General features: G+C 41.9%; 1 protein-coding gene across 2 annotated transcripts in view; it reads right to left on the reverse strand.

The window, feature by feature from the left end:
- The window catches only part of LOC139566207 (zinc finger protein 385B-like), a 151925-nt gene that overhangs the window by 64187 nt on the left and 60180 nt on the right, over positions 1–27558 (reverse strand). The window lies entirely within an intron of this gene.

Raw genomic sequence — 27558 nt, forward strand, 5'->3', positions numbered from 1 at the left:
AGCCCAAGTATTCAGTGATGATGCGTGAGAGAGTAACAAGACACACACACACACGACATGCCTTCAGAATTTCCCTACTGCCTCACTTTTTTTGCTTCGCCACTGAGCTCATGGATCCCCTCACAGAAAATCATGTCATACAGTACGACGCACCAAGGGACTAGAATGCACCTGTGCTGAGGAAGCATGGTAATTCTGCGCCCAGTGAACCATTGATACAAACCCACATCAATCCAGTCAAACATGCATGCTGAATCTCCAGAAAACAGTCCCACTCAAAATAACCCAACACATCATAATATATAGCATAGTACATCCATTTTTGCAGACAGTTTTATCAAAAGCGTCGTACAGTTATGCATGCATACATTTTTAGAATGGCTGGCCCCAGCAACCCCAGCATTGCATCTATATACAGGCTATAGATAACCAGTCTAATACACACTGAAATGTAACTTGCAATATCTTATAACAACATTGTAGTTCATAGCTCTTTACTTAGATCATCACATAATCCATTATTGATGATGTGTAAGCAGACAGAATTCTATGAAAGCGTATATCAAATTTCAAATCAAATCAAATGTATTTATATAGCCCTTCTTACATCAGCTGATATCTCAAAGTGCTGTACAGAAACCCAGCCTAAAACCCCAAACAGCAAGCAATGCAGGTGTAGAAGCACGGTGGCTAGGAAAAACTCCCTAGAAAGGTCAACTGCTGAAATCCTGCTGAAATCCAATTAAAAAGAAAACGACAACAATAAATCAATAACAAGTTTGCAATTTCTGCAGCTATACATCACAACAGGACGAATACATCACAGCAGAGTTTCAGAAAACGTGTCTAACTTTATTTTCAAGATCTTTTCAGATAAAAACACACACTTTGGCATGCGGTTTTGGAGGAACGGAGGATCCTTGAGGCAACGTAAAGAAAGGTCTATTTGTTTTTTATTACCTTTATTTAAGCAAGGAGTCAACCATTTATACAAGGGTCTCTTTCAAAGGAAGCCCTGCATCTACAATTCCATTAGAGAAAATCAAATACAATATAAAACAAGTCAAATACCACACAACACACATTTACAAGAAAACAATTACATTCCTCAATAAGAAGGTCTCCAAACAATATTTTAAATTGCCCAAGCGGCACAAAAACATTCAATTGTAATGTATTTTGTAGTTGGTTCCAGCAATGAGGTGCTTTAAAATTAAATGCAGATTTACCTAGTTTGGTGGAGACCTGAGGAACCTCAAGAGTTAAAACTTCTTAGGGATAGCCCCCTTTTTTTCCAATTTCGCCTAAAATGACATACCAAATCTAACTCTCTAGCTCAGGCCCTGAAGCAAGGATATGCATATTCTTGGTTCCGTTTGAAAGGAAACACTTTGAAGTTTGTGTAAATGTGAATTGAATGTAGGAGAATAAAACACAATAGATCTGGTAGAAGAAAATACAAAGAAAAAAACGAATGTTTTTTTTCTATCACCATCTTTGAAATGCAAGATAAAAGTCCCAGTTCAAGCAATCATTCTGTAAGTCCGATGGTGTCCACAAGATGGCATCAGTCTATGTGCAATGTTTCAGACAGATAACTTGAAGTATGAGCAAACTACATGACATTTAGTGTGACGTCACCCAGGTACATTTGGGCAAATCGTGAAGGAGACATTTGCGTTCATATTAAATTTTTCTGCAAGAATATCGTCAAATCTGTATACTTGGACTTTGATTTAGATTTTCTGGTATTAGTAGCCATATTATTAGTTCAACATTTGCAAAACAACCAATTTTCATAACTTCATAACTCTGAATATTATTATAATTTTTGTCCAAAAGGAAAAGGCATGCTGTTGTACAAGGTTAGTAGCTACATTTTATGACACATACAGGGTTACCAGATACTCCCGTAAAGGCCAGCTCATTGGCTATCTAGCTAGCCTTGTTGACCCTGATTGGTGCTTATTTGACAAAGTTAGAGTCGTTTAAGTGAAGACCGCCCGTGTCTTGGTCAGAGGCGTCGCTCTCTGACCAAATATGGTGTCCTATAGGATATACTACACCGCTAAGGATATAGTGAAGTCTGGTTACATTCTAGGATCTCTGAGGAATACATGCGAACTTGATTTGGCTGGTTGAAACAACGTTCAGGGTTAGATTTTCACAGATTCCTTTCTTTGCAAATTGAACGAGTGGAAATACAAAATTGATCGTGCAAGCTATATGGACCTTTTTAGTATATGAAAATTATTTTATCTAACAAAACGACACTTCATGTTATCTCTGGGACCCTTTGGATGATAAATCAGAGCAAGATATCAGAACGTAAGTACACGTTTTACCTTCAGAGGTGAATTTATCAAACCTAATGTGCGTGAAAAGAGTGTTTTGTTGTTAGGAGCTCTTCTCAAACAATAGCATGGCATTTTTTCGCAGTAATAGCTACTGTAAATTGGACAGTGCAGTTATATTAACAAGAATTTAAGCTTTCAGCCGATATAAGACACTTATATGTACCGACATTTGTTGTTTCTCTAGAATCTGCGATCGTGACAAGGCGCTGCATGATTTACAACTGTCCCGTTGACAGGACGCCGATCCGTTCCAGGAATGAGGTGCTTTAAATTTAAATGCGGATTTACCTAGTTCGGTGGAGACTTAGCAACCAAAAAGGGAATACAGAAGTGATCTACGGGACTTTAATGAAGACCAGCCAAACTTTTGGGTAAGTCTCTGAGACATCTAACATTTTCCAGTTGCCTTTCCCGTTGAAGTGGTTGAAAAGCATGCCGTGTCATCTAAGGGAACCAATAACTCATGCACATCTGCATGGAATAAGGTCAACGTAAAGAGTGTTTATTGAAAACATGGAGTAGGCAAACTGACAGCTTAATCCAGAGTTTTAGGTTAATGGCCTCAATTAGATCCTCTTTCCTAAGGTCATACCAAACTCTCGATGCAATGGAGCATCCCTCTCATAATCTCTTTTGATGAAATATTAATTTGACAATGTAAGGCCATAGATTTTTTTTTTTTTAATATGTATGCTAACGTATGCTAACAAAAGCTATTGGTGCCTGAGGGTAGCCTTGTCGTTAAGGCATGTATATGATTCCTCTGCCTGCGATGGTACAGCATCTAGCAGCTCCCTTCTCTCTATCTCCCCTTCATTTCGTCCTATATCTGTTAATAAACAATAAAAAATGGATGGACAGTAACATTTTGCAGGTATACTTTTACTCATTAAAACATGATTGAGAGATTTTGCTCAAATATCAATATAAGTTATAGCACAGTACACCAGTAGCAAATATACACTAGTCATATTAGTGGTGCTGCAATCAGAAAGAAACGTATGAACTCTCATCAATATTCAAAGCAGTGATCGCAGCTCCACAGCCAGACTGGAGAGAGACAAAAACAACCGGCACACTCTGTTCTGAATAACATCAAGGCAATTTGAAATCTGAAATGGTCACTAAGGGAACACAATGATGATTCAAAGAAATGTTAACCAAATTACAATACCAAAACAAAATTATTTAATGGCAGCACGCACACACCCTTTTTTTTTGCCTGGATAATACCTGCCAGCCTTGGACTGTTTTTCTCCACTACAACGCCAGATTCCTGCCGTAAACCCTGTACCATTGATCATCACATCTAGCTAGCTGCCACTGAGTGACCTAGCCCCGAAGCTAGCTCTGAGCCAGGCGCATCTCCTGGCTAGCAAACGAAATTACCACAACTACAATACCTCTTTCGCCATCTGGCCCGGTCCCTTCATCGACACGGCGCCCCGCCGTACCACCATGACTGGTCCGCAGACATATTTCCATCAGTTGTGCCTTCAACCGGCCTTTGCCGGACGACGGAGCAGACGCTTCTACTTACCCCGGACTGCTAACTTTAAACGCCGTGTCTCCCGCGTGCTAGCGTAGTAACGAATACCTAGCGGCTTCCCCGTTTCATCTATTGCTGCACACTGGACCCTATGATCACTTGGCTACATAGCTGATGCCTGCTGGACTGTTCATTTATCACGATACTCCACTTTGTTTACCTTTGTTTATCTGTTGGCCCCGAACTCAGGCCCTGTGTGTAGTTAACTGACCCTCTCTGCCCATTCATCACCATTTTACCTGTTGCTGTTGTTTTAGCTGATTAGATGTTGTTGTCTTACCCGTTGTTGACTTAGCTAGCTCTCCCAATCAAAACCTGTGATTGCTTTATGCCTCGCTTTATGTCTCTCTCAAATGTCAATATGCCTTGTATACTGTTGTTTAGGGTAATTATCATTGTTTTAGTTTACTGCGGAGCCCCTAGTCCCACTGTACATGCCTTAGATACCTCCTTTGTCCCACCTTCCACACATGCGGTGACCTCACCCAGTATAACCAGCGTGTCCAGAGTTGCAACCTCTCTTATCACTCAGTGCCTGGGCTTACCTCCACTGTACCCGCACCCCACCATACCCCTGTCTGCACATTATGCCCTGAATCTATTCTACCACGCCCAGAAATCTGCTCCTTTTATTCTCTGTCCCCAATGCACTAGACGACCAGTTTTGCTAGCCTTTAGCCGTACCCTCATCCTACTCCTCCTCTATTCCTTGGGTGATGTGGAGGCTAACCCAGGCCCTGCGTGTCCCCAGGCACTCTCATTTGTTGACTTCTGTAATCGAAAAAGCATTGCTTTCATGATTGTTAACATCAGAAGTCTCCTCCCTAAGTTTGTTTTACTCACTGCTTAAGCACACTCCGCCAACCCTGATGTCCTTGCCGTGTCTGAATCCTGGCTTAGGAAGGCCACCAAAAATTCTGAGATTTCCATACCCAACTACAACATTTCCATCAAGATAGAACTGCCAAAGGGGGAGGAGTTGCAATCTACTGCAGAGATAGCCTGCAAAGTTCTGTCATAATTTCCAGGTCTATGCCCAAACAGTTCGAGCTTCTAATTTAAAAAATGTATCTCTCCAGAAATAAGTCTCTCACTGTTGCCGCCTGTTATAGACCCCCCTCAGCACCCAGCTGTGCCCTGGACACCATATGTGAATTGATTGCCTCCAATCTATCTTCAGAGTTCGTTCTGTTAGGTGACCTAAACTGGGATATGCTTATCACCCCAGCAGTCCTACAATCTAAGCGAGATGCCCTCAATCTCACACAAATCATCAAGGAACCCACCAGGTACAACCCTAAATCCGTAAACATGGGCACCCTCATAGATATTATCCTGATCAACTTGCCCTCCAAATACACCTCTGCTTTTTTCAAATCAGGATCTCAGCAATCACTGCCTCATTGCCTGCATCCGCTATGGGTACACGGTCAAACGACCACCCCTCATCACTGTCAAACGCTCCCTAAAACACTTCTGCGAGCAGGCCTTTTTAATCGACCTGGCACAGTTATCCTGGAAGGATATTGACCTCATCCCGTCAGTCGAGGATGCCTGGTCGTTCTTTAAAAGTAATTTCCTCACCATCTTAACTGACTTGCCTAGTTAAATAAAGGTAAAAACAGGTCTCTTAGGGTATGTCTCTATAAGCTTGGCACATCTAACCACTGGGATGTTTGACCATTCTTCAAGGCAAAACTGCTCCAGCTCCTTCATGTTGGATGGGTTCTGCTGGTGTACAGCAATCTTTAAGTCATACCACAGATTCTCAATTGGATTGAGGTCTGGGCTTTGACTAGGCCATTCCAAGACATTTAAATGTTTCCCCTTAAACCACTCGAGTGTATGCTTAGGGTCATTGTCCTGCTGAAAGGTGAACCTCCATCCCAGTCTCAAATCTCTGGAAGTCTGAAACAGGTTTCCCTCAAAAATGCCCCTGTATTTAGCGTCATCGATCATTCCTTCAATTCTGACCGGTTTCCCAGTCCCTGCCGATGAAAAACATCCCCACAGCATGAAAACCACCACACTTCACTGTGGGGATGGTGTTCTCAGGGTGATGAGAGTTGTTGGGTTTGCGCCAGACATAGCATTTTCCTTGATGGCCAAAAAACTTAATTTTTGTCTCATCTGACCAGAGTACCTTCTTCCATATGTTTTGGGAGTCTCCCACATGCCTTTTGGCGAACACCAAACATGTTTGCTTATTCTTTTCTGGCCACTCTTCCATAAATCCCAGCTCTGTGGAGTGTACGGCTTAAAGTGGTCCTATGGACAGAGCTTTGCAGCTATTTCAGGGCTATCTTTTGTCTCTTCGTTGCCTCTGATTAATGCCCTCCTTGCCTGGTCTGTGAGTTTTGGCCCTCTCTTGGCAGGTTTGTTGTGGTGCCATTTTCTTTCCATTTTTTAATAAAGGATTTAAATGGTACTCTGTGGGATGTTCAAAGTTTCGGATATTTTTTTATAACCCAACCCTGATCTGTACTTCTCCACAACTTTGTCCCTGACCTGTTTGGAGAGCTCCTGTAATAGTTCTGGGTGTAGCTGGTGCAGAGGAGTCAGGCGCAGGACAGCAGAGATGAGTAATACACGTAATTTTACTCAAGACTTACAAATACAAGTCGAATATACCTAGCCCACAATAAGGACTGTAAATACAACAAACAATCAAGCACAAAAACCATGGGGAAAACAGAGGGTTAAATAATGAACATGTAATTTGGGAATTGAAACCAGGTGTGTAAAACAAAGACAAAACAAATGGAAAATGAAAAGTGGATCGGCGATGTCTAGAAGGCCGGTGACGTCAACCGCCGAATGCCGCTCGAACAAGGAGAGGGACCGACTTCGGCGGAAGATAGTGCCGCTTGCTTGGTGGTGCCCCTTGCTTAGTGGTGTTGCAGACTCTGTGGCCTTCCAACGAGATCATGTGACAGTCACACAGGTAGTTTGCACACAGGTGGACTTTATTTAACTAATTGTGTGACTTCTGAAGGTAATTGGTTGCACCAGATCTTATTTAGGGGCTTCATAGCAAAGGGGGTGAATACTACATATGCACACACCACTTTTAAGTTTTTTATTTATTATAATTCTTTTAAACAAGTAATTTTTTTCATTTCACTTCACCAATTTGAACTATTTTGTGTATGTCCATTACATGAAATCCAAATAAAAAAATATTTAAAATTACAGGTTGTCATGCAAAAAAAAATAGGAAAAACGCCAAGGCGGGTGAATACTTTTGCAAGGCACTGTATGGAATCATTTAGTAACTAAAAAAGTGTTAAACAAATCAAAATATTGTTTTTTTTGGATTCTTCAAAGTATTCACTCTTTGCCTTGATGACAGCTTTGCAGACTCTTAGCATTTTAAAATAAGGATGTAACCTAACAAAATGTGGAAAAAGTCAAGGGGTCTGAATACTTTCCGAAGGCTCTGTACTTCCATTCATTTTTTCAACTGGTACCCCCGGACCTTCAGACGGGTATTCTGAGGACTGTGGGCGTCCTAGAGCAAAATAACCAACATGTACATGTTCGTGAGAGTCTCGCCATTCCACGGAAATATTAGTGTGTAGTTTAAACTGTTTGGACGCTACAGACAGAAGTTGGCAGATTGGCTGTACCGACATTAGACAGAGTCCTAAGACGCTTGTGGGGGGGTCGTAGAGCAAAACATGTTCGTGAGAGTCTCATCTTTCCATAGAGGGGTCATAATAGTTTGTAGGCCAAACCGTTCTGGTGCTGCAGATGATTTTGTGAGAAGATTGAAGGTTCCCTTCTATTAGAAGCACCTGATGCAGGCTGGGTGAAATGAAATTAGGGCTTATCACAAACTTGAGTCCGCATGCCAGGGAGGACTGATTCAATCGCAGAGGAAGATGACCTGGTGGGAGCAGAGGCTAATAAGTAGAGACCTGCCAGTCATAAGGCAGAGTTGGGTTAGAGCAGTGAACAGGGTCACCAAACAGAAAATATGCTCCACTTCCTTAAAGAATGTACATTTCAGAGCATCTGTGCATAACACTGAGGCTCCATCCCACATAATTAAGTCATAATTAAATATTGCTTGCTAATATGGACAAATGCAAAGACAAATCCAACATGTTGGCATAAAATGAAAGTAGAGTGGTGGATCTCAACGTGTGAATGAAACGATAAATACGGGCGCACCTGAGATCTCTCTCTACAGCAGCGTTTTCCAAACTCGGGGTGCAGGTTTTGCTCTAGCAATACACAGCTGATTCAAATAATTAACGCTTGATGATGAGTTGATTATTTAAATCAGCTGTATAGTTCTTGGGCAAAAACCAAAACGTGCAAACCTTGGGTTCCCCAGGACCGAGTTTGGGAAACGCTGCTCTACAGAAAAAGAAAGTCCAGATTCCACATGGGAAATAAACATAGACAGCCTTTATAAGTCAAAGCCAGTGGCAGAACAATTGGAAAACAGGCTACAGTAATGCTTTTATAAGATATAGAATCTCCAATTGCAATTAGGCCTAACTTAAAGAACACAGGTGGTAGAGAGCCAGTCAGTGTGGGTCTGTGAAGTTCACATCTGCACAGTATTGTGTTTTTATTCTACTATTATTTCCTAGTATCATTGTTACCAGTCATTGCATTAAACAGTGACACATACAATGAAACACATACAGTACAGTACATGAAAAGTTCACAAGATGAGGACAAGAAGAGGCGACGATGCCCAATGAAACAAACATGCAGGTAAACCACTGCAGACACCAACCCAGGCACATCTAAGCTGTAGCTAAATGCAAACCCGTCTCCATTTAGCAGCCAATAACACTATTAGTCTCACACACAGAGTGTATCTCAGTGAAATCGTTCATTTGGATGAATATCAAGACACTTTAGGCCCTTGAAAAGTCCACTAAACAGGGAAAAAACAGGAGATGAAACACAAAACAGTTGTATGACTCACACTGTAAATGAGATGCTGAATACAGTAGCATACACAATAAAATCGATCAAATGAAATTGCCTTCCATTGCATTCTCTTCACTATTTTGAGACCACATATTACCAGAAGGAATCAACAAAATGCCCAAGATGCACTTCTCATAAGCTGTCATGAAACACAATGTAAAGATATAAAGCACAATGCCATAGCCTACCATTGCATTCATTGAATGCACTGAGCTAACCTAACTTCTTCGGGATAGGGGGCAGTATTCGGAAGTTCAGATGACTGAGGTGCCCAAAGTAAACGGCCTGTTACTCAGGGCCAGAAGCTAGGATATGCATATAAGTAGTAGTATTGGATAGAACACACTCTGAAGTTTCTAACACTGTTAAAATAATGTCTGTGAATATAACAGAACTGATATCCCAGGCCAAAACCCGAGGAGAATCCATCCGGAATTTCTTTTTTGAGGTGACCACCATTTAAAATGCCTGTCTATGGGAACATCAAAGGAATACCTCCCAGATTGCAGTTCCTATGGCTTCCACTAGATGTCAACAGTCTTTAGAAAGAGTTTCAGGCTTGTTCTTTGAAAAATGAGCTAGAATTTGTAGTTTTTCTAGGTGGCTCTCATTTTGACTGTAGTGTTGTTGCGCGCGTGGATGAGGGCGCGGTCTTCGTTATTTATCTCCGGTAATGAATATACTATTCTCCGTCTTAAATTGTATCATTTATTTACATATTAGGGTACCTGAGGATTGATTAGAAACGTTGTTTGACTTGTTTGGACAAAGTTTATTGGTAACTTTTGGGATTCCTTTGTATGCATTTTGGACAAGTGGAACAGGTGGATTACTGAATCAAGCGAGCCAACTAAACTGACTTTTTTGAGATACAAAGAAGGACTTTATCGAACAAAACAACCATTTGTTATGTAGCTGGGACCCTTGGGATTGCAAACAGAGGAAGATCTTCAAAGGTAGGTGATTTAGTTTATCGCTATTTCTGACTTTTGTGTCGCTTCTGCTGGTCTGGAAAATGTTTTTAATGCTTTTGTGTGGGGGGCGCTGTCCTCAGATAATCGCATGGTATGCTTTCGCTGTAAAGCCTTTTTGAAGTCTGACAAAGCGGCTGGATTAACAAGAAGTTAACCTTTTAAACGATATAAGACACTTGTATTTTCATGAATGTTTAATATTACAATTTTTGTATTTGGAATTTTGCGCTCTGCAATTTCACCGGATGTTGTCGAGATGGGGAGCTAGCGCCCCACCTTTCCCAAAGTTAACCAAATGTTAAATTCTGAACAAAAGGGTTTGACAAAGAAAACAAACGGTCAAGCACATTCTCACAGCAATCAATTAATTCCCATCACAAAACATCACCCTCGCTGTGTAAAAAATATACTTTCATAAACTGATTTTATTTAGGGCATGTTCTTGTTGTTTCAGCTTTAAGATTTCCATGGAAACAAAGGGCCTGCTTAAGGAGAGGAACTTCCCTTAATTTTCTCCTGACAGTGGAACCGACACACACACACACACACACACACACACACACACACACACACACACACACACACACACACACACACACACACACACACACACACACACACACACACACACACACACACACACACACACACACACACACAGATCTTAAGACATGTCCTAGATGGTAAAGTAATTACTGCTGCAAAGTTGTAATTAGTAACAAAACAGACAATATAAAGGTAGATACTGTAATACACTCATATTGCCTTGAGCTCAACACTGTACAACTGCAGTTGAACATGCTGGCATTTCTACCTCAGTTTAACCAAGTTGTGTCTGATAGGAGCAACTGTTCGCCCCCTGGACCATTTGCCAGACGGGCCGAGTGGTCCCAGCAGTGCTCTGTCTCAGGGTCAGTCTGATACAGACCCCATTGGTGTTCTCCAGGGCCCTATGAGGACAAACACACACAAACACGCTCACCGAGGCACACACACCCAGACATTGGTATGCATGCATGTGCACAAGCAGAGACACACACGCATGCTCACGTACAAACACAACCACACACACACGCAAACACACAAGCTTAATACATCCTTTCACTCTTAGCAGTGGAAACAGGTCTACTCGGACAGCAGTGTAGTATGTTACACCAGCTATTCAATATCGGTGCGAACGCCATTTCATCGAGTCGCCAAGTGACAGTTCAGTCATTCAGTCAGGGTGATCTTTCAGATGATCGCTGCTATATTCAGAGTGACGCGTTGTTATCATTCAATTTAAGTTGACAGGAATTTCCACAATAACAACTGATGTACTCTCCTATCTGGGATTGACATCTCCTAGAATTTGAAGCAGAAGTAGGATCATCATCAATGCTCTTTCAAACACCTTCACAGTTCACACAATTCACTTCAACATCCTCTGTTCTGCTGGCTGTTCACTTAAGGAACACTGTCACTGTGAGATAGGGTAGGAGCACAGCGCATATTTCAAAGACATGGGAATGCAACAACAACTATATATTGTATTATGTAATGGCAAACAGAGGATAGCACAGCTATTGTCTTAAGACATTTCCACATTTCAAAAACCTATTCAAATTTAGATCAAACAAACAATTCATTCCAGACAATTCTACAGACACAGGAGTGTTCTGATATCAGCACAAACTGCCTACACCATGTCAACAGACGCCTTCACCACACACTGCATGCTCCCATCAAATCAAAAGGAATCCAACTGTCTAACTCACCTAAAAGCATGCTTGCACTATGTAGTGTGACCGTGAATACGCCTGAGTACATCCCATGCAAGTCCCCTCCTGGTCCACTTTGGCATTCTGCTGTCACTGCTGGCTCTACTGTGAGGACAGGGGAACACACGCTGGGGCGCGGTGGGGGGAGGAGGTGGCTGGTGCCAGGGAGAGGGGAGGACTACTGTGCTAACTGCCAGACTCACCCAGACAATAAAGCAGCTGTCAGTGGAGCAGCAGCCACAGCAGAGGTAGAAGCTAAACTGTAATATGTAGGAGGTACTAGGTAGGAACAGTTACTGTAGGAGGTAGGAGGTATGAAGGTACGAGTTACAGTAAGAGGTAAGCGGTAGGAGCAGGCACCGCATAAGTTACAAGGTAAGATATAAGAGGTAATAGTGAGCGACTGTAGAGGGGTAGGAGATAAGAGCTACAGTAGGAGAAAGGAGGTAAGAGGTAGTATATAGCATATTTGAGGAAAAAGGTAAGACGTAGAAGGAGATCAATCAGCCTAGGAGGAAAGAGATAAGGTGTAGTGACAGTAGGAGGAAAATATATATATTTTTATTTGTAACCTTTATTTAAGTAGGCAAGTCAGTTAAGAACAAATTCTTATTAACAATGACGGCCTACACCGGCCAAACCCAGACAACGCTGGGCCAATTGTGTGCCGCCCTATGGGACTCCCAATCACGGCCGGATGTGTTACAGCCTGGATTCAAACCAGGGACTGTAGTGACGCCTCTTGCACTGAGATGCAGTGCCTTAGAATGCTGCGCCACAAGGTTGGAGGCTGAATCTAGGAAGTAGGAGGTAAAAGTTAGGATGTAAGAGGTAGGATGTAGGAAGAAGGATCAACAGTAAAGGAGATGGTCACCTTCACCGGTGTAACCACAAGAGCCACAATCAGAAATATCTAGGTCGCTTCACAATAGTTTTCAGATAATGGGGGAAGGGGAGTGAGTACAACAAAAGCATCAATCTTCAATGGCGTAGATTTAAGGGCTGAGTTAATCAGTTTTATAAGTTCTGCTCCTGGCGTTCGTTCCCTGAGAATAGGACTTCAATCAGAGCTGACCCACTGCCTCTCTGTTGCTATGTGTCTAGTTGTGTATGGTGAGCAGACACACACAGACACACAAAGGTGGCGTTAGCAAAGGACACTGTGTAATAGCTTGCTAGGAGGACACCTTTATACAGCAGGTGGGAGGTATATAGCTAGACAGTGTCCTTCATCCCCGAAAAACTCAGGTAATACTTTTATTTCAAATGTATTTTCTTCACATTATAATCGCATAGACAAAATCGAAAGTGTCACACAAGCATGAATCAAATCAAAGTTTATTTGTCACGTGTGCTGAATACAACAGGTGTAGACCTTACAGTGAAATGCTTACTTACAGGCTTTGTCCAATAGTGCAAAAAAGGTATTAGGTAAACAATAGGTAGGTAAAGAAATAAAACAACAGTAAAAAGACAGGCTATATACAGTAGCGAGGCTATAAAAGTAGTGAGGCTACATACAGACACCGGTTAGTCAGGCTGATTGAGGCAGTATGTACATGTAGATATGGTTAAAGTGACTATGCATATATGATGAACATAGAGTAGTAGTAGCGTAAAAGAGGGGTTGGCGGGTGGTGGGCGGGACACAATGCAGATAGCCCGGTTAGCCAATATGCGGGAGTACTGTTTGGTCGGCCCAATTGAGGTGGTATGTACATGAATGTATAGTTAAAGTGACTATGCATATATGATAAACAGAGAGTAGAAGCAGCGTAAAAAGAGGGGTTGGAGGGGGGCACACAATGCAAATAGTCCGGGTAGCCATTTGATTACCTGTTCAAGAGTCTTATGGCTTGGGAGTGAAAACTGTTGCGAAGCATTTTTGTCCTAGACTTGGCACTCCAGTACCGCTTGCCATGCGGTAGTAGAGAGAACAGTCTATGACTGGGGTGGCTGGGGTCTTTGACAATTTTTAGGGCCTTCCTCTGACACCGCCTGGTGTAGAGGTCCTGGATGGCAGGCAGCTTAGCCCCAGTGATGTACTGGGCTGTACGCACTACCCTCTGTAGTGCCCTGCGGTCAGAGGCCGAGCAGTTACCGTACCAGGCAGTGATGCAAACAGTCAGGATGTTCTCGATGTTGCAGTTGTAGAACCTTTTGCATCATCTGTGGATCTGTTTGGGCAGTATGCAAATTGGAGTGGTCTAGGGTTTCTGGGATAATGGTGTTGATTTGAGCCATTACCAACCTTTCAAAGCACTTCATGGCTACAGACGTGAGTGCTACGAGTCTGTAGTAATTTAGGCAGATTGCCTTTGTGTTCTTGAGCACAGGGACTATGGTGGTCTGCTTGAAACATGTTGGTATTACAGACTTAAATCAGGGACATGTTAAAAATGTCAGTGAAGACACCTGCCAGTTGGTCAGCACATGCCCGGAGCACACGTCCTGGTAATCCGTCTGGTCCCGCAGTCTTAAATATGTTGACCTGTTTAAAGGTCTTACTCACGTCGAGCTGATGCTCTCATGCATGCCTCAGTTTTGCTTGCCTCGAAGCGAGCATAGAAGTGATCTAGCTCGTCTGGTACGCTCGTGTCACTGGGCAGTTCACAGCTGTGCTTCCCTTTGTAGTCTGTAATAGTTTGCAAGCCCTGCCACATAAGACGAGCGTCGGAGCCGGTGTAGTATGATTCAATCTTAGCCCTGTATATTGACCTTTTGCCTGTTTGATGGTTCGTTGCAGGGCATAGCAGGATTTCTTGTAAGCTTCTGGGTTAGAGACACGCATCTTGAAAGCGGCAGCTCTACCCTTTAGCTCAATGCGAATGTTGCCTGTAATCCATGGCTTCTGGTTGGGGTATGTACGTACAGTCACTGTGGGGACAACGTCCTCAATGCACTTATTGATAAAGCCAGTGACTGATGTGGTGTACTCCTCAATGTCATCGGAAGAATCCCGGAACATGTTCCAGTCTGTGATAGTGAAACAGCATCTGCTTCATCTGACCACTTATTTATAGACCGAGTCACTGGTGCTTCCTGCCTACATTTTTGCTTGTAAGAAGGAATCAGGAGGATATAATTGTGGTCGGATTTACCAAATGGAGGGCGAGGGAGAGATTTGTATGTGTCTCTGTGTGTGGAGTACAGGTGATCTAGAATTGTTTTCCCTCTGGTTGTACAATTAACATGTTGATGGAAATTTGGTAGAACTGATTTAAGTTTCCCTGCATTAAAGTCTCCGGTCACTAGGAGCGCCGCCTCTGGGTGAGTGGTTTCCTGTTTGCTTATTTCCTTATAAAGCTGACTGAGTGCAGTCTTAGTGCCAGCATCTGTCTGTGGTGGTAAATAAACAGCCATGAAAAGTATAGCTGAAAACTCTCTAGGCAAGTAGTGTGGCCTGCAATTTATCACAATATACTCTACTTCAGGCGAGCAAAATCTAGAGACTTCCTTAGATTTCGTGCAACAGCTGTTGTTTACAAATATGCACTAACCCCCCCCCCCCCTCGGGATTGACAGGGGTGTGCTCAAGTGTGGGGGACCAATGGGAAGTGGGCCGCAATCACACACTATTGGCAAGGCGTGTGTAGTAGTACACACACCACAGTCCCTGTCCATTGTCACTCAAAATTGTATTTTAAAAATAATGGCCACCTAATATTTGAAAATACGCACACACTGTGCATGTGCAGGCCGGTGTGTGTGTGTCGGGATTGGCAGGGGGGGTGTCAAAACTATAAACATAACAGAATAGTCAATTTCTCCTCCGAGAGGCGAACCCAGGACCTTCAGATTGGTCGGATAACTAGTTACCACAACCATAAAGTCATGAACCCTGCTTATTTCTACCATTTATCTTCTTAAAATCCGATTTTAAATCTAACCTTAACTTCAACCCTAACCTAATTTGTGTTTGTGGTAACTAGTGGAAACTCTTCAGATTCCATGGCGGTGGCGTTAACGCTTACGCTATGAACCCTGTCATGAACACATCTTGACACACTTTATATGGACAGTATGGTAATAACAGGAAACTTTTGTCGTTGTTCATTCACTCAATACTGATTGAACGTTTATTTTTCTTGCTTGGTTAAACGGGATCTTTAGTGACCACAGAGAGTCAAATCACCCTTTCAACATACCATCTGAAAGACAGCACCCTACACAAGGCAATGTCCCCAATCACTGCCCAGGAGTATTGGGATATTATGTATTTTTTTAGACCAGAGGAAAGGGTACCTCCTACTGGCCCTCCTACACCACTTCCAGTAGCATCTGGTCTCCCATCCAGGATCAACACTGCTTAGCTTCAGGAGCAAGCCAGCAGTGGGATGCAGGGTGGTATGCTGCTGGTGGTATGCTGCTGGCATGTAGAAAAATGTCACATTGATAATCAAATTAGCAAGCATGGCATTTTCAATTGACTGTACAAAGGTCGCGCAAGGACGCGATGATGTTGGTCTAGTTTAAACTGGGTGCCCTAGCACCCCCTGGATACTTTTTACTTCAGGTTTTCGGGAATATGGATTTATTTCAAGGCCTACCTTCAAACTCAGTGCCTCTTTGCTTGACATCATGGGAAAATCAAAAGAAATCAGCCAAGACCTAAGAAAAAAAATTGTAGACCCCCACAAGTCTGGTTCATCTTTGGGAGCAATTTCCAAACACCTGAAGGTACCACGTTCATCTGTACAAACAATAGTACACAAGTATAAACACCATGGGACCATGCAGCCATCACACCGCTCAGGAAAGAGACGCGTTCTGTCTCCTAGAGATGAACCTACTTTGGTGCGAAAAGTGCAAATCAATCCCAGAGCAACAGCAAAGGACCGTGTGAAGATTCTGGAGTAAACTGGTACAAAAGTATCTATATCCACAGTAAAACGAGTTCTATGTCGACATGACCTGAAAGGCCACTCAGCAAGGAAGAATCCACTGCTTCAAAACCGCCATAAAAAAGTCAGACTACAGTTTGCAGCTGCACATGGGGACAAAGATTGTACTTTTTGGAGAAACGTCCTCTGGTCTGATGAAAAAAAATAGAACTGTTTGGCCATAATGACCATCATTATGTTTGGAGGAAAAAGTGGAGGCTTGCAAGCCGAAGAACATCATCCCAACCATGAAGCACGGGGGTGGCAGCATCATGTTGTGGGGGTGCTTTGCTGCAGGAGGGACTGGTACACTTCACAAAATAGATGGCATTATGAGGAAGCAAAATTATGGGGATATATTGAAGCAACATCTCAAGACATCAGTCAGGAAGTTAAAGCTTGGTCGCGAATGGGTCTTCCAAATGGACAATGACCCCAAGCAAACTTTCAAAGTCGTGGAAAATGGCTTAAGGACAACAAAGTCAAGGTATTGGAGTGGCCATCACAAAGCCCTGACCTCAATCCAATAGAAAATGTGTGGGCAGAACTGAAAAAGCGTGTGCGAGCAAGGAGGCCTACAAACCTGATTCAGTTACACCAGCTCTGTCAGGAGGAATGGGCCAAAATTCTCCCAACTTATTGATGGACGCTTGAAACGTTTGACCCAAGTTAAAGAATTTAAAGGCAATGCTACCAAATACTAATTGAGTGTATGTAAACTTCTGACCCACTGGGAATGTGATGAAAGAAATAAAAGCTGAAATAAATCACTCTCCTGTTATTCTGACATTTCACATTCTTAAAATAAAGTGGTGATCCTAACTGACCTACGACAGGACATTTTTACTAGGATTAAATGTCAGGAATTGTGAAAAAGTGAGTTTAAATGTATTTGGCTAAGGTGTATGTAAACTTCCGACTTCAACTGTGAGTCCTCAGACTGTCTTATAAAGGGAAACTTGATTGGCAATTATAATAAGCTGCGCTATTTTCAAACCCTCCAATCCATATGGTTCCCTGTGGATTCCTGACAGCAGTATTTAAAGAAGAACATCAAAGCTGTAGTGGGGTTTACCTCAAATTGAAGTCTATGTTTCTCGGCCCCCCTTGGTAAGAGCATAAATCCTTAATTTTGCAGAAAATAGGAAGTGGTTTCACATTGAGAATATTGAATCTTGTATGATATCACACGGTTCAGTTTATTCTCCAAGGACTTACTCACACAATAACAATTCGGTACGAGACAGAAACGTCAGGACTAGAATACACGATTGGTGAACACCAAGCCAGAAGCACAATGATGCCTTTGAAGTACCAAACTAGAAAGTCAAATATGTGTACACAGACAAAGTGCTCAGTGCTGCTGTCGGCACCCTGAATCCCCTTTTGAAATGAAACTCATATTTAAATTTAACATCTCTCTTTAGAGAGAAGAGCCCATGGCTGCAAAAAGGAGACACACACATACAGATTGAATTCTCTGCTATCAGAAATAAGTTTACCTCAGGGTTTTTCCAGTCTAACAGAAAGGGGTTAAAGGGATAGTTCACCATTTTTGTGTGCATTGTTAGCACATGTACTGCTTTTGACTTTCAACTTTCTTTCGGAAAAATGTTTTGGAACATGTAGCAATGTTAGTGGAAATGGATTGAATCAGCTAGCGGTGCATTGAAAAGTATGAGGAAAGAGAGGTGGAAGGGAAAGCATAACATGAGAAACAAACTTGAAATAAAATTTAATTATAACACCCTTTTGGTAAATCAGAAATAAGCTACCTTTAACCTGCTTAACAACTCCATTATCCAGTTTGTAGTGGTCATACAATACTGTTTGTCCTTTATTTCACAAACAGATCTGGTTTTCTTCACAAACAACTCCTCAAAGGAGTCCGATTTTCACAAAGGCCCCATACAAACGTGTAGGTTATATACTCCATCTCACACAAACAGCAGGCTTATATCTTTTGAATGGTTGGTCAGATTGGAGAACCCATGTCAGGTGTGGCATAAATGCTATCCTGGGTAACCAACCCAGCCTGTAACTCCACCATCGTAATGCCATGGGTAAACCACAGCGATGACAGCAGCTGTCTTTGCTCTCCCAAGGTCTCAAACATAAAACTTGGCCAAGGCGCTCGTTTCTTGTCTTCTGTAAAACTGGGTATGTGTCACACCTTGATCTGTTTCACCTGTCTTTGTGCTTGTCTCCACCCCCCTCCAGGTGTCGCCCATATTCGTCATTATCCCCAATGTATTTATACCTGTGTTCTCTGTCTGTTGTCAGTTCGTCTTGTCTTGTCAAGCTTACCAGCGTGTTTTTCTGTGCTCCTGTTTTCCTAGTCTCTGTTTTTCTAGCCCTCCCGGTTCTGACCAGTTCTGCCTGCCCTGACAATGAGCCTGCCTGCCTGACCATTCAGCCTGCCTTGACCTCGAGCCTGCCTGCCCCCTACTGTACCTTTCGGACTCTGACCTGGTTTATGAACTTCTGCCTGTACCCAACCTGCCCATTGTATTTCAATAAATATCAGAGACTCGAACCATCTGCCTCTTGTGTCTGCATCCTGGTCTCACCCTGTGTCGTTATAGGTATGAGTCTCAATTGGCAACCTATTACCTACACTAGGTTTGACCAGAGTCCAATGGGCTCTGGTTAAAATAGAAGTGCACTAAATAGGGAATATGGTGCCATCAGGGATACAACTGAGATCCAATCCATGGTATCAATTTCCCAAGGCCTAGTGAGATGCTTTTACAGTACAACCAAGCAGCATCAAATGGAAAGCTTGTGTTGTTGGTTCCGGTTACATGCATATCCTTATTTTACACATCCCCACCCCAGCCCTAATCTCCTCCACAGGTGACAAGAAATGTAAGGAGAGGATAGAAATGGTTTAGGGTCTGCATGCGAAAGAGTGAACTCCCATTCCAAACACTCTGGCTCATAGCTGAGGAGACAGAGAGACCATAGGTTTTCACTGTGATCATTCAACAGAACAACACTCTCACCAAATGGATTCCAGACCACACTGGGCGAGGTTTGCCAAATGAAACTATTCTTGTTCTTATTTTTCAATGAAAATTCATAAGTGAATTTCCTGCTGAGCTTTTACACGTGGGTAGGAGAGTCTGATCTAATGTAAGGTCCTATAGAAGCATGAACAAGATGGACAAGTAGAGAGGGGCAGTGGAAAGTGTTTCTGAATTAAGTGACTATTAATCACCGAAATAAAAGCTATAGTTAGGGAGAATCGAAAGTTTAAAAAAAAAGAAGACCAACACAGGACTATTTCTTGGGGGGGGGGGGGGGGGGGGATTTGCCAGCAAGGCAGTATACCCAAATTTGTAGTGAGTGCCCGAATTCGGGGGGAGACCGATATTCGTATGACCCCCCTGACTTAGACATCTTGAAATGAAGCATATACAAGCACCTCTTATTTATTCACACCATCAACCAGAGCTGAAGCATTATGCTACAGATCCCATATGCTCTCTACACCATATCCAGTATTGTCTTAGTAAATATGTTCTGAGGCTAACATAATGCTGTCCTGTCTCCTTACCAATACAAAAGCTTGAGTATTCCCCTCAACACAACAAGCGTGGTGCTGTGTGTAGACTAAGCTACTAGACATAAGTAACAGAGCTCCCAGTGAAATCCGACCGTGTCATGATCTATAATTGTATCTCCCAGTGATAATGGCCTTTCATCCCAAACAGCTGACACACTCATCAATCACAGATCACACACTCCAGCTTTCATTTCCACAATGTTCACAACATCATTAACATTGAGCAGAACAGGACAGACCTTCCAGATAATCTTTGTGCTGAAATACCCTTTTAGCGTTGGTGGGGGTGCTGTATGTGTGACAGTGTGAATGAGTCAATGGAGTCATCGCTCTCGAACTGTCACTGTCATTTGAGCTGACGGAACAAACTATTGAAAGAGGTTGGTAAAGTGCGGTTTTGCTTTGCGTCATACAGTGCCAGATGAGAATAGACCAACGGAAAGACAAAACAGGAAGACAAGCAGGCAGGCAGACAGGTCGACAGGTAGACAGACAGGTAGACAGACCAACAATAGGTGTGATGTGCAGTGCAACGAAACCCAAAAAGTCTGGATTTATCAAACAAAGAAATGTGGTTGGGCCAACGCTAACAAACAACCAATTTGAAGGCATTTTCACAATGCTGTGTGTTTTGACCTATAGTGCTGTATAATTACAAGTTCAAAGAGTAACAAGTCCACCATTCCATTATTTTTATTGGCACCATTCACAACAAAAAAATACCCTCAATGTCCCAGTCTAACCAGTCAGAGGTGGGAACTTCTGAGAGCTTCAAGCTCTTGAAATGAACATCAAACAACATATGCACTGTTCATCAATGCAGTGTTTAGCAATTTAGGATTTGAATAATGCCAGTAATTGGGTGGGAGCCTTCTGAAACTTTCATTGGGTTCTTATTGATCTCAGGATGTAGTGCCTAGGCTTTGGCATTCTGGGTGTGTCACAAAATGCACCTTATTCCAATATAGTGTGCTTCTTCAAATGGCACACTATTCCCTACATAGTGCACTACTTTTGTCATTTTAGGCAAAAAAAAGGGGGCTAATCCTTAAGAGTTTTAAAAGTCGAAGCCGTTGGGGGAGGGGGGGGGGTTCCAAACTGACATATCGAAATGTTTTAAGGTGGTCACACTATGGATCATTGAACTATTTGATTTGGAATTTTAGGATCCCTTTAGGGAATTTTTTTTGGCGATAATATATTGGATTTGGACTTTACTACTATAGCCCAGAGAAACACACTGAATAACACATTCATAAATGGCAACAAAGACAGTAAAAAAAATATATTATAAGAAAAGGTTTTGAGGTGTTTGTTCTATATCTAGGACATATAAGAAAGCTCAGGAAATACATATACACCGTACCGGTCCAAAGTTTGGACACACCTACTCATTCCAGGGTTTTTCTTCATTTTGACTATTTTCTACACTGTAGATTAATAGTGAACACATCAAAACGATGAGGTAACACATATGGAATGATGTAGTAACCAAAAAAGTGTTAAACAAATCAAAATATGTTTTATATTTGAGATTCTTCAAAGTAGCCACCCTTTGCATTGACGAGAGCTTTGCAGACTCCTGGCATTCTCTCAACCAGATTTATGACAGTCACCTGGAATGCATTTCAATGAACAGGTGTGCCTTGTTAAAAGTTAATTTTTGGAATTTCTTTCCTTCTTTACGCGTTTGAGTCAATCAGTTGTGTTGTGACAAGGTAGGGGTGGTATACAGAAGATAGCCCTATTTGGTAAAAGACCAAGTCCATATTATGGCAAGAACAGCCAAAATAAGCAAAGAGAAATTACAGTCCATAATTTAGACATGAAGGTCAGTGAACTTGGAAAATTTCAAGAACTTTGAAAGTTTCTTCAAGTGCAGTCGCAAAAACCATCAAGCGCTATGATGAAACCGGCTCTCATTAGGACCGCCACAGGAAAGGAAGTCCCAGAGTTACCTCTGCTGCAGAGGATAAATTCATTAGAGTTAACTGCACCTCAGATTGCAGCCCAAATAAATGTGTCACAGAGTTCAAGCAACAAACACATCTCAACATCAACTGTTCAGAGGAGACTGCGTGAATCAGGCCTTCATGGTCGAATTGCTGGAAAGAAACCACTACTAAAGGAAACCAATGGGGGCTGCAAGTAGCCTATTGGTTAGAGCATTGGGCCAGTAACCGAAAGGTTGGTAGATCGAATCCTCGAGCTGACAAAGTAAAAATATGTCGTTCTGCCTCTGAACAAGGCAGTTAACCCACTGTTCCTAAGTCGTCATTGTAAATAAGAATTTGTTCTTAACTGACTTGCCTAGTTAAATAAAGGTTACAATAAGAAGAAGAGACTTGCTTGGGCCAAGAAACATGAGCAATTAACATTAGACCGGTGGAAGTCTGTTCCTTGGTCTGATGAGTCAAAATATTTTTGGTTCCAACAGCCGTGTTTTTGTGAGACGCATAGTAGGTCAACGGATGATCTCTCCATGTGTAGTTCCCACCATGAAGCATGGAGGAGGAGGTGTGATGGTGTGGGGGTGCTTTGCTGGTGACACTGTCAGTGATTTAATTAGAATTCAAGGCACACTTACCCAGCATGGCTACCAAAGCATTTTGCAGCGATACGCCATCCCATTTGGTTTGCATCAGATGACCTGGCCTCCACAATCATCCGACCTCAACCAAATTGAGATGGTTTGGGATGAGTTGGACAGCAGAGTGAAGGAAAAGCAGCCAACAAGTTCTCAGCATATGTGGGAACTCCTTCAAGACTGTTGGAAAAGCATTCCACATGAAGCTCGTTGAGAAAATGCCAAGAGTGTGCAAAGCTGTCATCAAGGCAAAGGGTGGCTACATGGAAGAATCTTAAATATAAAATATATTTTGATTTAGTTAACACTTCTTTGATTTATTTAACACTTCTTTTGATTCCATATATATTATTTCATAGTTTGGATGTCTTCACTATAATTCTACAATGTAGAAAATAGTAAAAAATAAAGAAAAACTATTGAATGAGTAGATGTGTCCAAACTTTTGACTTGTAATGTATATATTTTTTTCATTCATTAATTATTATTTTTACACATATTTAACCCCTTTTTTGGATGACCACAAAACTACCTTCCCATTCATTTTCTTAACCAGTACCGGTTACCTTTATATGAGTCCCGTGACACTTGTGGGGGTCTGCAAAACTGAATAATCAAACTGAAACCGAACCGACCTAAAAAAGCACTAATTGCTCAGGACTAACTATAACCTTTCAGAAAGCAGACACACACACTTTCGATTGCCCATTGATTGTATTTGGCTTGAAACAGACTTTACCGGACAGAGGTTGCTCTCCGGTTTCGTGATGAAGCCAAGGTGTGGTTGAATTTATTCTGCCACTGTGGCTTCTTATTGTTTTGGCCTCAGGCCTACATATCACGGTTGCAAGGCATATAAACTAACTGGTTATAGAGCAAACAACGCAATTATAACACCACATAGGTTGTGAAATGGCTTTGTTTCCCCATTGATTTTACCCACGCACCGCTACTGGCAAAACCGAAGCTAATATTTGATCTCTAAAGACATTCCTCACATTATTCATCTAATATTTGATCTTGGCACATCACTAAATCAGCAGTATGTCGGTTGTTAGAGTTGACTTGACTAAAAGTAATTAAATTGCATTGAACTCTCATATTAACGTGCAAAGACGCACACATTTCCAAAAGGTACTCACTTCAGTTGTACTGAAATTGCAATCTGGGATTGGTACATACAATTTTTGACTGTTAAAGTAATGATATATTGCCATTGATCCTTGCATCCAGTCATTTCCATGGCACAAGGTGGGCTTAATAGAGTTCATTGTTAAGCCCTAAGAATGAATACATCACAGAAGAAACTTCAAAGATTCAATTAACCCTCCTGTTGTGTTCGTTTCATGTTAATTAATTCTGTGTTCCTTGTCCAAAATGACCGTCCCATTATAGCTGATTATAAATCCATAATAATACATATATTATCACCTAATGTTGTGTTAGATCTTTTTATCAACTTAAGTTCTTGTGAACATTACATGTTTTGAACTTCTATTTGCTATTTATGGCCTGTAGGCCTCATTGACCTGAGCTCATACAACTAGTTTTTGAGTAAAAAATGCATAATGTATGGATTATTTTGACTATAACAAATACTCAGATAAAACATATTGTGCTATTTATCACAGACTACTTTGTGTCAAAGTTTATTAAGGACATTTGTTTTGAAACCATTTCAACATTTTAAATAGTGGCACAAAATAACATCTGTTGAGTTCCCGGTCAACACTGACCAGTATGATTTTATTCGTGAAGAAAGGACATAGGCCCAAAACCACACATGAAAACTTTACCATATTACAAAATGTATGTCTGAACACACTAAAGAACAACAGTAATAATAACAGTATTACTAACAATAACAAACATTAAAATGTTCACACACTGTCAATCAATGGTGGTAACATTTTGTATGTTCTCATGCACATGTTGGACAATACACGGTGGTTGTTGCATGTGCCTGGACTTGGGTTATAGATGAGTGGCAGGCTCTCCACCCACTTGTGCCAAACCCTTCTGATTGCTGCCAGCTTGTCTTGTTGACGGCGGCCTGGTCTTGTATCACGGTTGTCGAAGCGAATCACCCTTGACAACACGGGTGAAATGTCTGGAATGACATAGTGGCACGACCAGACTCTGCATCCCATAAACTGGTGGTAGATTGTTTCTGGATCTGTACACGTCAGCCAAAATCAAGAGACCCACGTATGCTTGAACATCTGTCCGGTCTACCTACTTCCAGGTGTCTTTGTAAACGCGTCTTCCCTCCAAGTTGGTCATGTTTATCACTATAGTTTCGATTGACTCTGTCAGAAACAGTTTGAATCAGGATTTTATGTCATCAACCCGGGATATGGCGTATCTCGTTGGCCCTGGGCTCATCCTGATAACATTTTCAGCCGACAGCTGACCTCTCCTCTCAGGTGGGGATGAAGACCAGGACAAATTCCCATTCTTTGACCGGAATGTAACAACAACCTCAGCAGGGCCTTCTTCCTCATCACTGGATTGTTCCACATCGGTTGTCTCTTGGTCTGGATCATGTTCCGTGTTGTCTTCAACTTCTGACACTTCCTCCTCTAATGCATCTTCACTGTCAGTTTCCTGGCCTCTCTCCTCCTCACCAGTGTCATGATCAAGAACCTCACATACAGTATATCGTTTGGTCATTGTGCTGCCCCATAATGAATTGTGAGCAAGGCCTTAAAAAAACTTTATATACCAGAGCTGCGAGAAAAGTTGAGATGTTGTGAGAATGCCAACAGGTGCGGTTCCCGTGGGGGAAATATTATATTGGGGAAAGGTTCCCATAGGGGGTTGCCATGGAAGACAAGAAGGGGAGTGAGGTGTGTGTGTGTGCTCAAACACACATGCATGTGGGGGTCTGGGAGAGGAAGTGTGTCCATCTGATGAATGGGCATGTGCCTGAACCCACTAATTGTAGTCTCATATATTAATTTCTAATGACTGGTCATTTTTGACCGGGAAAACCACAGGTGTACAAAAGTCAAATAAAAAAACCAAAATGTAATGAAAATCATCAAAATGTATTTTGTGTGTTCAGATGCCCTGTGTAAATTTTTCAGAGAGAAAACTTGTAAATCGGTCCATTTCGACCGGAACACAACAGGAGGGTTAACTCAGCAGAGAGAGCAAATAAAAAATATCCAGAGGAACTCACATGCACATAAAAATGTAAATGTTTGTATTAATTTCAGCCAGCCGGTCTGAGGACAAACATCTGAGAAACCCTTTCACCATGGTTCCTCCAGACTATGACCTGGTTATACTGTGGAGGAGCAGTGGACTGCGAGGCTAAAGCATCATACAAACAGGGTCCTGTTCATTAGGCAAGAAACCGAAGAAAATGGTCCGAAATAAAGGGAAATGGAGTGAAACAGGTAGGTACTACCTCGATTTGTCCAATAGAAAATGTTCATTTTCGTTTTTCCTTGCAAATTGTTTTAAAGTATTTTTTGCTGCAACCCTAATGAACACAACCTAATATAAGGGAGCCTAGGGGCGAGTATTAAGCAGACTGACACTACTTTTCAGCCCCCCATAAAAGTGACATGGTGTGAGAAGGCGATATGGAGTTCCCCCCCTACCACCGTAAAGCTGATTTAAAGCTATTCTCCACATTAATACGGTGTCTATTGATCTACAGTAATTGAACTACATAAGCTTGAAGAACATAATGTATAATGCTGGACATACATTCAAATCCAGACAACATCAATAAATACAATCAATAGGCATTAGAATTGACCAATATACTGGGTGCAGGGCAGCCACACTAATTTCTGATGGCCCATGTTGAGACAGACAGGCAGACATACAGACAGGCAGACAGATAGACGGTGTGATGTTGACCTATTGAATGAGCTTTCTGCGTAACGACTGAGAGAAGAAAACTCCAGACTCCATACAGTTCTTTCAGCAAACAAACACACACAGTCACGCATGCACAGATGCACAACCAAAGAAAATGCACACACAGTCACAAACCCTCTCACACACACAGACAGACACACACAGTCATGATTGACTGTTACAGAATACAACAGCCCTCACTCTCGTATCAACAATCTATGGTCACACGCTGTATGCATACACACACACCTTCTGATTCCCAAGTAGATGAGTAGAGTACATACACACACACACACACACACACACACACACACACACACACACACACACACACACACACACACACACACACACACACACACACACACACACACACACACACACACACACACACACACACACACACACACACACACACACACACACACACACAGTCATGGAAAACTGTAATTTATCTGGTAATTTGGGGTATTATCAACAGTAAAATACTGTGAAACGATTTACTGAAGCATACTGTAATTTATGATGTGGGAAAGGTTTGTGTGCAGTAATTCCATCCCACAGAATACAGTACAGTACCAAGTTATTGGAGTACCAAAAGCATTTTGACCAAGAGTGGGTGCATGGTATTGCTGTTTCTGGCACATTAACATATTTAAAGAATGCTGTACCAATTTAACTGGTATGTAGTAGTAGTGCCCCATGAAATGAAAATGTATAGGGGACAGATTGGAGTGGCATCAAGTCTTAAACCTTGTTGAGCATTTTGACATTTCCTTTTAGTCAGTTTTGCCCTGTAGTCGCTGCCAATTTGGAAGCATTTGATAAGACCTCTAGAAGTGCAAGTGATATAACATACCAAATATGAATTGATATGCTTTAATGTGTAAACACATTAGCTATCAGCCAACCTGCTTGCGCCAATCCCATATAATTACAGTATAATACTGTGAAATACAAATCCCATCTGCACTTAAAGAATTTAACTAATTACTCCATTCATTCAGTACAATTACATTAGCATTAACTTTTTTTTAACAGTATAATACAG

The sequence above is a fragment of the Salvelinus alpinus genome, chromosome 38 (assembly GCF_045679555.1).
Source record: "Salvelinus alpinus chromosome 38, SLU_Salpinus.1, whole genome shotgun sequence".
Lineage (NCBI taxonomy): Eukaryota > Metazoa > Chordata > Actinopteri > Salmoniformes > Salmonidae > Salvelinus > Salvelinus alpinus.